Source organism: Caretta caretta, chromosome 21, assembly GCF_965140235.1.
Source record: "Caretta caretta isolate rCarCar2 chromosome 21, rCarCar1.hap1, whole genome shotgun sequence".
In the NCBI taxonomy this organism is placed as follows: Eukaryota; Metazoa; Chordata; order Testudines; family Cheloniidae; genus Caretta; species Caretta caretta.
In genome coordinates, this window is record NC_134226.1 from 8,546,007 (window position 1) to 8,558,820 (window position 12,814).

Below are 12,814 nucleotides of genomic sequence, written 5' to 3' on the forward strand. Positions count from 1 at the left end.
TGCACAAGCCAGTCCAGGATCCTGGACAAGCCAGTTAGGCAGCTAGCCCATATTGAAGCCCAACCTACTGTATCTTCATTGGGCCAGAAACTAATCTTGCTTATGTGTTTGGGGCCCATTGCACTGGGTGCTGTGCAATCTCCATTGAGCCTCAAGGTACTCCTGTATTATAATCAGGCTGGGGCGAGGTCTATGGGGAAGGAAATTCTTCCCCCGGCCCAGGAATTCCCAAAGGAGGGTGCATTCATTGTATTTAAATGGCAGTTTCCGGTCAGGGAGGTTGGCCCTGGGAATCTGTTCTATTACTTGGAGTTACCTTAGAATCCTTAGCAGGGGAACTCACCAAGCAGGTACCAATCCCTCGCCACCCTGCTCCCTCTCGCGTGCCTTCTTGTGCCAGAACATAAAAACAACCTCAACAGCTTTGTTGATGCAGCATGTAACAAGTTCAGCCAGAGCCCCTAGATCCACCCAGGGCGGAGAAACAGTGAAGTTGGGCCACTGTATTGGTTCTCCTCCGCAACCTGCAAGGAGATTTAGCCCCAGCTTCCTTTATCTGAACCTACCCTCAGCAACTAACATTCCTAGAGCTATGTAGGTACATGGAAGAGTGGAGGGCAGCCTTCCCTGGCTAGGAGGAGCAGCATTTGTCCAGACATACTGCAGTCTCGGTTGGCCCTTCCCAGGGCTGTGTACAAGAGACATGAGAATAGAAGGAAGAGAAAACATGGAGGAAGGACAGATGGGTGCACAGGAAATCACACAAAATGGAGCAACAGGGAGTGGAAGGCCATCACTGGGCAAGCCTGCTAGGGGACGCTGTTACAAAACAGAAGCTCCCCAGTGCTGTCAAGATCCAGCTCAATAAATGGGATGTAATCATCTCCCCTAATAGCATCCCAGCTATGGAGAGCCTGGGGCTGGAGCACGGATGAGAAACACTGTTAGGCTCACATTGGCAAGGTTAACCAGAAACCTCATGGTGTCTGGGAGGCCCCAGTACAAATCTTATTTTGCAGTTGACAGGCCCAAAGAGAAACAGCCTTATGGAGCCCAGTGGAGCAGAAGGAAAATGGGGTCAAAGAAGCTTTGCTCCCCCAAACCTGCCTCCTACTCAAGCAGATACAGGTCTTGTCTATGCTCAGGGATAGACTTGAGCCAATAACTGGTGTCCATGCAACAGTACTGACCCTTAGTGCAGATGATGGCGTTCAGGGGGTCTTGAGTAACAATTTCTGACTAGTCCAATCAGTGCAAACCCCTGCACATCTCAGTCAGTGCTTTGGGCCCCCCACAAGACCAGTGCTGCTACCCTGATGGCCAAGTTGAGGATATTGCTGAGTGCAGCAAGGCCCTACCTAGGAGGCAGCAGGATTAGATGCAGCCAGCCCATACGTCCTCTCCAAAGATGTCCCCATCCCAGGTCCCCAGAGAGATGTACAGCACCCCCTTCCCTCCGTTCATTCAGATGCGAGGTGAGCAGGGGGAGGAGGAGGAAAAAGCAGACACTAGAGAAACCAAACAGGCCTAGTCCAGGCTACATTTCCCCTTTACTGTCACCACCACATTGCTGCCATCACAGGTGGGGCCACGTGAGTACACAGTTATGGTAGTGCACACACACGAGTACACAGTTATGGTAGCGGGTGCATTGGCCAGCTGCTCCCACATGGCTTGTATGGCAGAGTTAGTCACACTACAAGAGTACCACTTTTGGAATCAGGCCCCCAAGGGGCTAGGTGTTTTATAGACAAGGGACAGACAACAGCCCCTGCCCCCCTGGGTCAAGCTATCCAAAACAGGTAGAGGTGGGCGGGAGGACAAGGTAGGCACAGAGTAGGGTGACAGTCCTGATATTTGGGGCTCTTATATAGGTGCCTATTACTCCCCACCCCATCCAGATTTTTTGCATTTGCTATCTGGTCACTCTAGACCAGAGCCATGAGGATGCCTGCAGTTGCTCCTGTGCATGGGGCTAGGCCAACACAAAACATGGAGAAGGCTCATCTAGTGCAGGCAGCCTAGGGCCTCTGGGAACTGCACTCCTGGGGAGGAAGAGTAGGAGCGAGCTCTAGTCACAGCAGATGTGCCACCCGGCTTCTTCCTAGTGAGAGGACAATAGCGCAGCCCCTCCCTGCCTTCTCCTGCACACTGGCTTCGCTCGCCTCTGCTGCGGCTACAGGAGTCCTTTCTCCACTCAAATCTCCCGCTGCCTTTGTCTAGTGTAGAACAGGCCCTGGAGCTTCAGTCACCCGCTTGATGCGGGTCTCGAGGACCCAATGGGTGCCCACGAACTGTCTGCACTAGGGCTCCCAGTGCTGCTACAATAGCCGCCCTGGTGGGACCTTTGGATTGCCTGGGACAGACAAGTCCCTGGGCATGCTGACAACAGGCAGATCTGCAGCAAGACCCATGGATTTACAGGCGAATAGAGGGCAGGGAATTCCCACTTGGAAGGACCCACGTTCAGTCTGGAATGGGAAGGGAAGGTCTGTCTGGCTCTCGGCATCACCAAGTAACCCTCATCCCTTCCTGCTGCCGTCAAAGCCCTCCTCCAATCCCCACACCTTCCCCCAGGAGTGCTCCCAGCAGGGGTATTAGTGCAGATCTAGCCAGGCTGGTGCCCACATCACACTGCAGCCTCAGCAGGGGCCTCACTGCCTGGATCAGACTGGACATGGAACTGCCCTGGGGAGTGGGGCAGGGCCTCCAGCTCAGAGCCCAGGGGACACTCACCCTGCCACTGCTCCATGGATGCAGAGGACTGATCTCCAAAGTGCTCAGTCTGCTGCCTCTCACCACTCCACCCAGAGCGCAGCAGTCTGGCAGGGCATTTCCCTGCTCAGTTCTGGACAGTCATGCCAAGAGCATGTCCAGAGACAGCAAAAGCCCCCTCCTCGCTAGACACAGACTGGGCACCTTTCAGGCCAGCACCGGCACAGCTGGGCTGTTCCCTCCACTTGGTTTTCCCTCAAGTGGAGGGTTCTTCTACCTGCCACAAACCAACACCCATAAACCCTGGGACAGGTGCCCTATGAAGAACTCAGTTTTGAACAGAGGCCCAGGAAAGGCTCTGGGGTTGTCGGACTCTCTACAGGAGCTGAGAGGATTCCCTACGCACGGCCTCCAACAAGCCAGCAGCAGACCAGGAAAGGAACCCACCATCACCCCACACCTCCCAAGCCAAGGCCCAGAGATGGTGCAGTCCTGCCCCCGCCACCTCCCACACCCAAATCATCCCTTTCCTGGATCTTACCTTGCAACTCCCTGGGGGGAGTCACCCAGCAGCCAAGTCAGAGGTCACGGCAGCACCTCACCGGCCGCTGGCCCTGAAAGGGAGTTTTGTGCCACTGCTTCCGACTGGGATGTGAGGGCTGCTGGCCTCTCTTGTTAGTCAATATTCAGGCGCATTTCAGTGCTCAGAGAAGTGAAGGATTGAGGGCACTGATTTGCAGGCTGCCTGTGCTCTGCCTGGCTCCAAACACGGACACCTCTGCCAACACACCCCACTCCTGCCCTGGTCCTCCTGCCTGTGCTGAGGGGCCTCCACCCTGACCCTCCACCCCATTTGCATTCCAGCCCTGGGCTCCCCCCCAATACTCTGTCGATGCATCTCGAGCCTGACCCAGACCTCCCCCACTGCTGTTCCAACCCCAGGCTCCCCACACCCCTCAATCCTGACTGAGAGCTCCCTACTATTCCAGTCCCAAGCTCTGGTGATCCACCTCACTGCCAGCCCATAGCCCCACTCACCCACAAGGATGCCTCTGTCAGACTCTTGACCATCATGGTGTACTCTAATGTGGTGTGTTGCATTGCAGACAAAAATCCCATCAACTTTACCAAACTATGTTGTTTGTGATCCAAGCCCCATACAAACCCAGGGCCCCAGAGATACCAGGACAATAACCTGTTGGACCAGCTCCCATGCCCTTCCCCTTTACTTTCAATTCTGGCCTGAATTGGTCTCTGCCAAGCAGGAAGGGGCCACCCAGATTTCAGCCTCCCCCACAGAAGCTCCCTCTAATCCTTTGAGCTGCAGGGAGACCCTCAGCATCACCCTCAAGTGAAAGAGGGTTGGGGCAGGTTAGTGAGCCTGTGAACTGAGCACAGGGGGGCCCTCCCTCCGACTGCACATTCCTCCCAGCTGTGTAACAAGCAGCATCACTCCACAAAGCATGCAGATTCAAACCAGATGCTCAATGTGACAGAAGAATGCTCCAAAGCTACAGAGCACAGAACCAAGCAGCAAAAAGGGTGCTGGGGGCAGAGAGGGGAGAGAGATAAGAGCCGGAAGAGCACTTATTCCCAGTCATTTGTCTGCCGGCCGTGTGGGCTGCAATCCAGCTTCTCCTTCTGCTTTATTTGCTTATTTTTTATTTTGATTTGATCTGATGGGTGGGAATAGACAGGAGGGAGGGAACGATATCGCCAGGCATGGCGTGGCGCAAACTGCCCCCATGAAGCGCTGCCAAAGCACCACAATCCCACCCTGAAACATCCTGCTAGTCCAGGACTGGCTCGTCCACCCACCCGCCTGCATTTCTACCCTGTGCTGCTCCAGCTTCGTTCTCCCAATACACTTGACATCCCTGCCTGTTCCGGAGCCAAGTGCTCACGCAGCCCTACCAGGGCACCTCAGTGCTTGCTGCCCTGCAGCACACCTGATGCTGCACTCCCCCCACTCTTTCAGTCCTGGACTCCCACACAGCCCTGCCAGACACTGCGCCTCATCCCAACCTGCAGCCCGCACCCCACAGCTATTTTGACCCTTCCCCAGCAGAGACCAGCAACAGCGCCGATGGTTCTATTCCACATGGGTCAACGTCACCCAGCCCAGATTGTGAGAACCTCTTCTCACTGGCGCCTGAAGCCAGATTGCTCAGGCCTAGCACTCCAGAGGGGAAAGATGCACATTGCCCATCCCATGCCAGTCTAATGCACTTATCCTATCCTGCAGCTGCATACAGCCGGCCACCCCAGCACACCAGACAAGACGTATGGGTGACCCCTCCTGAGCAACAAGGGGACGTGGGGGAATCCAGAGGGTGATGCTCCCTGTGACCCTGAGAGCAGGCTAACGAGGTCAGGGAGACCCACCCAGACACCAAGCAGCAGCTGCCAGAGAGGTTTACGACTGCAGCTCTCCCAAGGAGAGGTGTAGTAACAGACAGGAGTCTCCCCCGCTAGAGTTTTCTTCCTAGCCACCTGCCACGAGGCTGGTGGGAAGTCAATCAGGATTGCCTGTGGGTGCAGGCCAGGGGGAGGCTCCTTCAATTCCATGCCTATCTGCTGTAGGTATCCACCCACTCCAGCACAATGGATCAGTGGGGTCAGACTGCAGGGCTTGAACCCAGCCAGCCCAGGGATCCTGGAGTGCCCTGCTGCAAGGGTGGGATCCTCTCCATTGAGTGGAATAAAGGAGGGGTGTGCCCCTTGAAGCCACATCTGTCTGTATCTCACCCCCACTGGAATAATTTAGCTCTGCTACCAGCATGGGCCCCACACTCCCACCCCTTAGTGATTGCTGGTGTCCCCCTGGGATGGAACCCTGCCCACAGCCCCCCACTGGAGATCCGAGAGGAGCAAAGAAACAGCACCCCAACCCTCTGAAGGGAGAGCTAAGCCAGATCTTGGCACCTGTTGGAAATCAGGCTGGGCCAGTTAGGTGGTCTGAGCTGGCCCATTATGCCCCTCCTCTGTGCCCCACAGTATGCAATTCTTCTTTGGCTTTGGGGGGCTGAAGGCAGCAGCCTCTCCCTCCACCCATTCCATCCTGGCCTCCTCATGCCTGTTGTTCATTGCACCCCCTCTCTTGCGAAGAGGTGGGGCAACCTGCTCACTCCTGGCTGAGCCCCCCTCCCCTGACCTGTTTGTTCCTTAAAAGCATCCCCACCCCACCCGCTGCACCACAGCAGGCCAGGCTGCGCCATGCAGGGATCGTGTGTGAGCAGAGAGGGAAAGCAGCCCCCCCACCCCCACACAGTGCCCCCAGCCATCTCCCTGATGAATGAACTCTGCAGTGGCAGAACCTGCTGACACCCTCCCTAGCAGCCAGAGCGCCCTGGGAGCACATGTTCCTAGCCCAGCATCCCAGCCAGACCACTGTGTCCTGTTGCTCCCGTGGCAAATCCCCCTATAGACTAGACACTGGTGGGTCCCTTAGGGGAGCAAAATGTTTGACCCCATCCCCCTGCGCCCCACCCAATTAGTTGGCCTTTCCCTCAACCCTCTGCATCTGCAGACCTGGCAGCCCTCCCAGTGGGTGGGGGTTAGGAGAGGCAGGACTGGGGAAATGAGCTTCCCCTTTTCAAATGAAGCCAGGCTCAACAGTAGGGGTGACGGACCCGGCATTGTGCGCCGGAGCAATAAAGCAGCAGGTCACTGTATTAGAGCCTAGCATGCTGGACACACACACCCCCACCCCTTATTTATATGACCATAGTGCCCAGAGACCCCAGCCAGGCTCAGACTTCCAGTGCCCACAGCCAGAGACAGTCCCTGCCCCAGAGAACTTGCAGTCTGCTACAGCCAGACAGGCACCCACATGCAGGTACGCAGAATTACACACTGGAATAACCGATTGCTTAGACAGTGAAACAACCGGTGCCAGGCTTGATAGTGGGCACCACTCTTCCACTACCCAGTTCTCCTTTGAGAAATCTTCCACACTGGCATGGATTCCTTCGCAGAGGAATTCAGCACCACTACCCGCCTCCCTGCCAGGTGGAAGGAGGGAAAGGTAGAGAAACACTGAGGGTGGAAAAATGCACAAGAAAACACTGCTGCATCAGACGATCAAATCTGAGTCCATGGAGCCAGGGGAAAAAGTCCCCCCCCCCCACACACCCACCCAACCTGCCAAAAAAACCAAGCCATCAGGACCAAAGGAGAGGGAGAGAAAATTGGGACAAGAAACAATAAGCCTAGAAGACAAGGGTGAGGAATAGGCTTCTGCTCCCCCCCCCCCAAAAAAAATGCAAGTTCCCCTGATCCTAGGTGCTACCACACCCCCTGGCTTGAAGTGGTTTGCGGTTTCCATCATATCCAGGGTTTAGAGTTTGGTTCAATGGCTCTCGGGGCCGCCACCCCCCCCCCCCCCCCCCACACACACACAGTATACAAATTGTTCCAGCAACCCTGCCTCTGATCAAAGTCAGCCAACCCAGCCAGTAAGCAGCACGGTCACGCTCCTCGCCCGATTAAACATACAAGCACCAAACTTATTTCCATTTTACAAATATTCCTTCCCCGCCGCCCCCCCACGGGTATTTTCTCCTAGGAAACATCCCCTCCCCCCCAGACAACAGTCCATTTCTCTCGGTTTTTGACCCAGCTCCACTTAAGGGAACTCCCTGAATTTTCCACAGCTAATTATAGCTTGCAAACTCCCAAGGGCTCCCAGGGGCTGTTTTTTTGCCAGCATGGCCAGGGCGAGTCACCGGCTTGGATTTCCGTGGAGAAAGAAAATACACCCCCCCCCCAAGAGCTTGTTCGTGTTGCTGCAACCAGCGATTTGAGAGAGAGAGAGAGAGGCACACGCCCACCCCTCTGCTTTCCAGCCCCCCTCTGTTTCCAGCCCTCACCACCTCCCTGTGCCCCCCCCCGGCCCGGGTGATCTCCTCTCTTCTGCCTCCTTTCGCTCTGCGGACAAGTAGCACCGGAGCAGGGAGAGAGACAGGCACGGAATACAGGTTTGCAACAGGTTTCCATTCGGTGCCTGTTCCTCGGCCAGAGAGGAAGCCAGGCAGCCCCCCCGGGAGAAATCCCAGCCCCTGACCCCGCGTGGAGCAGCAGCTCCATGCACGGGGGAAGCGGGAGGCGAAAGGCCACCAGCCCAACAGGACAAACCACTTACCGCGCTCCTGGCTCGGGAGGCGAGGTTCCTCCAGCCCGAGGTTACAACCCGCCCAGCTGCTCCGGCGCTTCAGGCTGCGGGCCGGGGAAGCGCCATGCGATCAATGGCTTTCGCACGGCGGAATCAATTCATAGACTGCGGCTGCTTTCCCTCCGCCTCCAGTAATCCCGTCTTCCGCTGGCAGGGAAACCCCCCTGGATTTCCATGGACGGGAAGGGGTTAAAAAATCCCAAGCGCCTGGATTCGCTTTTCCACCCCCCTCCACTTCGCTGGATTTTGCTCTTCCCAAAGTTTGGAGGGTGGAGAGAGACCACTGTCCTTTCACGCTGCAGGTCTGCAAGGAAAACCAACAACCCCCACCGATCTCTGCACTGAAGCTGATCAGCAGATAGATGGGGGGCTTGGGTTTGTTTTTGCCTCTTCTCCCTCCCTTCTCCCCGTTTTCAGAGCCAGCCCTTTGCAAATGGAGCGAGTCCTACACGAGCGGCGCTAGCTTAAGAAAACGCTTGTCATGGCAACGCCACTGCCTAGCCCAGCCAGCCTCACCCCATCCCAGAGAGGAGGAGGAGGAGGAAGTCTCTTAAGGTGGCTTCAAATGCAACAGTCCCAGCCCCGCTGCTGCTGGCTCTCGGCTTTGCTTTTTTAAGGGGGAAGTGGCAAAAGGCAGCTCTCCCTTCTCCGAGAGTTCCCCCCGCCCCCCTTCCATAGATCCAGGTGGGCTTCCGAGCATGAAAGCGGTGGGGAGATCACCGGAAGAAATTAAGAATCTGGGGTCCCGATCCTGCCGTGACATTAGTGCAGGAGAGCTTTGCCTGTGTAGAGGTCATCGCAAGATATGAGATGGGGTGCGCGCAGAGTTTTCATTACTGGTGATGCTTTGGCTTGTGTGTTTTCACTCAGGTTGGACAGTGAGAAGTAGGCTGATCAGTTTCACTTTTTTCTAGTCAGTTTCACACTTGAGATTTCATGCCCTGGCCAAAAATTTGAGTTGCAAGCGGCTCCAGAGGCAATCCTGGAAGTTACAGGCTGGAAAGTCTAACTTCGGTACTAGGCAAACTGGTTGAAACTATAGTCCAGAACAGAATCAGACAGATGAACACTATGTTGGGGGAAGAGTCAACATGGCTTTTGTAAAGGGAAGTTATGCCTCACCAATCTATTACCATTCTTTGAGAGTATCAAGCAGCATGTGGACAAGTATGATCCGGTGGATACAGTGCACTTGGACTTTCAGAAAGTCTTTAACAAGATTCCACACCAATAGTACTTAAGCTAATTAAGCAATCATGGGATAAGAGGAAAGCTCCTCATAGAGAAGTAATTAGTTAAAAGATAAGAAACAATAGGAATAAATAGTCAGTTTTCACAATGGAGAGGGGTAAATAGCAGGATCCCCCCAAGGATCTGTACCAGGACCAGTGTTGTTCCACTTTCATAATTAATCTGGAAAAGGGGGCATACAATAAGGTAGCAAAGTTTGGAGAGGATACAAAATTATTCAAGACTTCTAAAGGGATCTTACAAAAGAGTGACAAAACAGATTAAATGTAATGTTGGTAAGAGCAAAATAGTGTATACTGGAAAACAATTCCAACTAAACATACAAAATGATAGGTTCTAAATCAGTGATTACCACTCAAGAAAGACATTGGAGTCGCCCAGGATTGTTCTCTGAAAACATCCACTAAATGTGCAGCAGCAGTCAAAAAAGCAACCAGAGTGTTAGGAACCATTAGGAAAGGGATCAATAAGACAAAATATAATGCCGCTCTATAAATCCATGGTATGCCCATATCTTGACTACTGTATGCAATTCTAGTTGTCCCATCTCAGAAAGGATAATTAGAAAAGGTACAGAGGACAACAACAAAAGCTATTAGGGGTATGGAACAGCTTCCATAGGAGGAGAGATTAAAAACACTGGAAGGTATGGTGGGGCTTCACTCACCACACAGGCTCCTCCTGCTGGCAATCTTGGGGATTAGCTCCACAGGTCAGTGTACCCTCTCCCAACGGTACTTCACCCACTGTCATATCTGCTCCTGGACCCACATCACTCCAAGGCAATGGCATCCTCTTTGTGATGCAGCCCCCCAGCCATGTCACATTCTGTACTGCCACCTTCCAAGGGAGGCGTAGCATCTCAGGAGTCCAGCCACTTCCCCAGGGGGGCACCAGACCCACCCACTACTGTGAGTCCCAGTCCACAGATCCTATAGCTGGCAGCTTCCTGCTACCTCTCCTTAAGTTCTCACCACTGCTGATTCAATTTCATGGGCCACTTCTCTGCAGCCCCAGCACCTTCTTTGCCCTCTTCTCAGGGCCTCAAGCCTGCACATTCCAGCAGGTCTCTCTAGCTCCCACAGTCCCCACTAGCAGCTGTCCTAGCTGAGGTACTACCCTACTACAGCCATCTAGGAACCCTATCCTCTCCCTTGGACTCCCTGCAGCAACTAAGCACCTGCCCCTGCAGCTCTTTTTATATGGGCCTGCTGGGCCCTGATTGGCTGCTCCCTGCACAGCCTCCCTAGGCTGCTTTTAACCCCTTCTCTGCCAGTGTGGGGCAGATACCCCATCACAAACATAAGGAAGTACTTCTTTGCAAAACCTGTGCAACTTGTTGCCAGGGGATATGAAGGCCAAAAGTATAACTGGGTTCAAAAAAAGAAAAGGAGTACTTGTGGCACCTTAGAGACTAACCAATTTATTTGAGCATGAGCTACAGAGCTGTAGCTCACGAAAGCTCATGCTCAAATAAATTGGTTAGTCTCTAAGGTGCCACAAGTACTCCTTTTCTTTTTGCAAATACAGACTAACACGGCTGTTACTCTGAAACCTGGGTTCAAAAAGGAATTAGTTAAGTTCCTGGAGGATAGGACTGTTATCCAAGATGGTCAGGGGATGCAACCCCATGTCCCTTAAGCTCTCATTGCCATATGCTGGGACTGGATAACCAGGGGATAGATTGCTCAATAATTGTCCTGTTCTGTTCATTCCCTCTGAAGCATCTGGCACTAGCCACAGTCAGAAACCAGGATACTGGGCTAGATGGACCAGACATTCTTATGTTCTTATTTAGTTAAATTGGTGCAACTATTGTGTGTGGACACTCAAACTGGTTTAAACCTGGTTTGGTTTAACCTGTTCCTGTAAACCAATGAAAGTTCAGCCAGTGCAACCTCCATGTGTATACAAGCCCTTAGGTTTTATAACACTTTGTTTTACAGAACATAAGTCCTTGATCCTGCAAATATTTATGCTGGTGGGTATAAGTTATGTGGGTAACTTTACAGATATAAGTAGCTGCAGTACGTTACTGTCATGCATGGGTAAGATTACTCACAAGCAGAATTGTTTACAGGATCAGGGCCTAAATGCAGAGCTTTAAGTCTACCTCATATATGGTCCTTTTATATAGGGAAAGTCTCCACATACCCATGGCTTCTCTAATTAAAGGTGCATGGTTAGAAATGTTTGAATCTAGCATTGGATCTACTTTTTCAGTGACTTATTGGGAGTCATGAAACTCTTCCTCTCTCACAGCCCAGATCCAGCAAAGACAGATTGTATAGTCAGTTGTGGGATTGGGGCTAAACTGGCTGCTCCCATCCTCTAAATAGTCAATGACTTTCTGGTCTCCTCCCACCATATATCTACCTAGCTATAGTATCTGAGCATGTCCACTATCTCTATTTGTCCTCACAACACCTCTGTGAGGCAGGGAAGTGCTATTATTAACTGATGCACAGAAAGACAGAGTGACATGCCCAAGGTCATGCAGAAATCAGTGGCAGAGGAGGGAGTTGAACCCAGGTCTCAGGCTAGCACCTTAACCAACGGACCATCCTTCCTGGCTCTCTCCCCTCTGTTCCTTGTGATTTGTATTACTATTCCAGTGCATTATGACTCACTATTTACCTTGCTCCAGCAACCGTAAGCCCATTGCATGGCTTCTCTCCCCATGTAGGTGTTTCACAGATAAATCACTTCACTTCACACATCACTTCAGCTCGCAGTTGTGGGTGTATGTTTTTAAAAGAAAAGGTTACGATGTGCTCAACAGAGGACTTGAAAGTACGTTTGCATATCTCTCTTTGTATTTCAATTTTATTATTATTAATTATTTGGATTACCATAGCACCTAGGAGCTCCCGCCAAGATCAGGGCCCTCTTGTGCTAACCACTATAAGCACACATAGCAAGAGAACAGTCTCTGCTTACTATAGCTTACCATCTAAACGACAGATCCTGCAAACACTTACACACCTGATCGCTTCATGTGAGCGTTCATCGATTCCAAGGCCAGAAGCAACCATTGTGATCATCTAGTCTTACCTCCTGTATATCAGCCCACAGAACTTCCCCAAAATAATTCGTAGAGCAGCTCTTTTGAAAAACATCCCATCTTGATTAAAAATGGTCAGTGATGGAAAATCCACCATGATCCTTGGTAAATTGTTCCAATGGTTAATTACCCTCACTGTCAAAAATGTATGCCTTATTTCCACTCTGAATTTGTCTAGCTTCAATTTCCAGCAATTGGATCATGTTGTACTTTTCTGTGCTAGATTGAAGAGCCCATTGTTAAATATTTGTTCCCCATGTAGATACTTTTAGACTAATCAAGTTGCCTCTTAACCTTCTCTTTGTTAAGCTAAAGAGATTGAGGTCTTTGAGTCTTTCACTATAAGGCAGGTTTTCTAATCCTTTCATCATTCTCAGGACTTGTCTGAACCCTCTTCAATTTATCAGCATCCTTCTTGAATTGTGTGCACCAGAACAAGACACAGTCTTCCAGCAGCAGTCACACCAGTGCCCAATATAGAGGTAAAATAACTTCTCTACTTCTACTTGAGATTCCCCTGTCTACACATCCCATCATCATATTAGCTCTTTTGGCCACAGGATCACATTGGGAGCTCCTGTTCAGCTGATTACCCACCATGCCCTTCAAAT

General features: G+C 52.1%; 1 protein-coding gene across 3 annotated transcripts in view; it reads right to left on the reverse strand.

Annotated features, from left to right (window-relative positions):
• ATP2B4 (ATPase plasma membrane Ca2+ transporting 4) overlaps positions 1–8,401 on the reverse strand; it is a 100,165-nt gene extending 91,764 nt beyond the window's left edge. The window contains exon 1 of one of the 3 annotated variants that reach the window (XM_048826312.2): positions 7,859–8,401. The gene's annotated coding sequence lies outside the window, so the exon portion shown is untranslated. The remainder of the gene's footprint in view (positions 1–7,858) is intronic. The other 2 variants (XM_048826306.2, XM_048826310.2) reach the window with 2 other exon arrangements.
• Between the last annotated feature and the right edge of the window lie 4,413 nt (positions 8,402–12,814).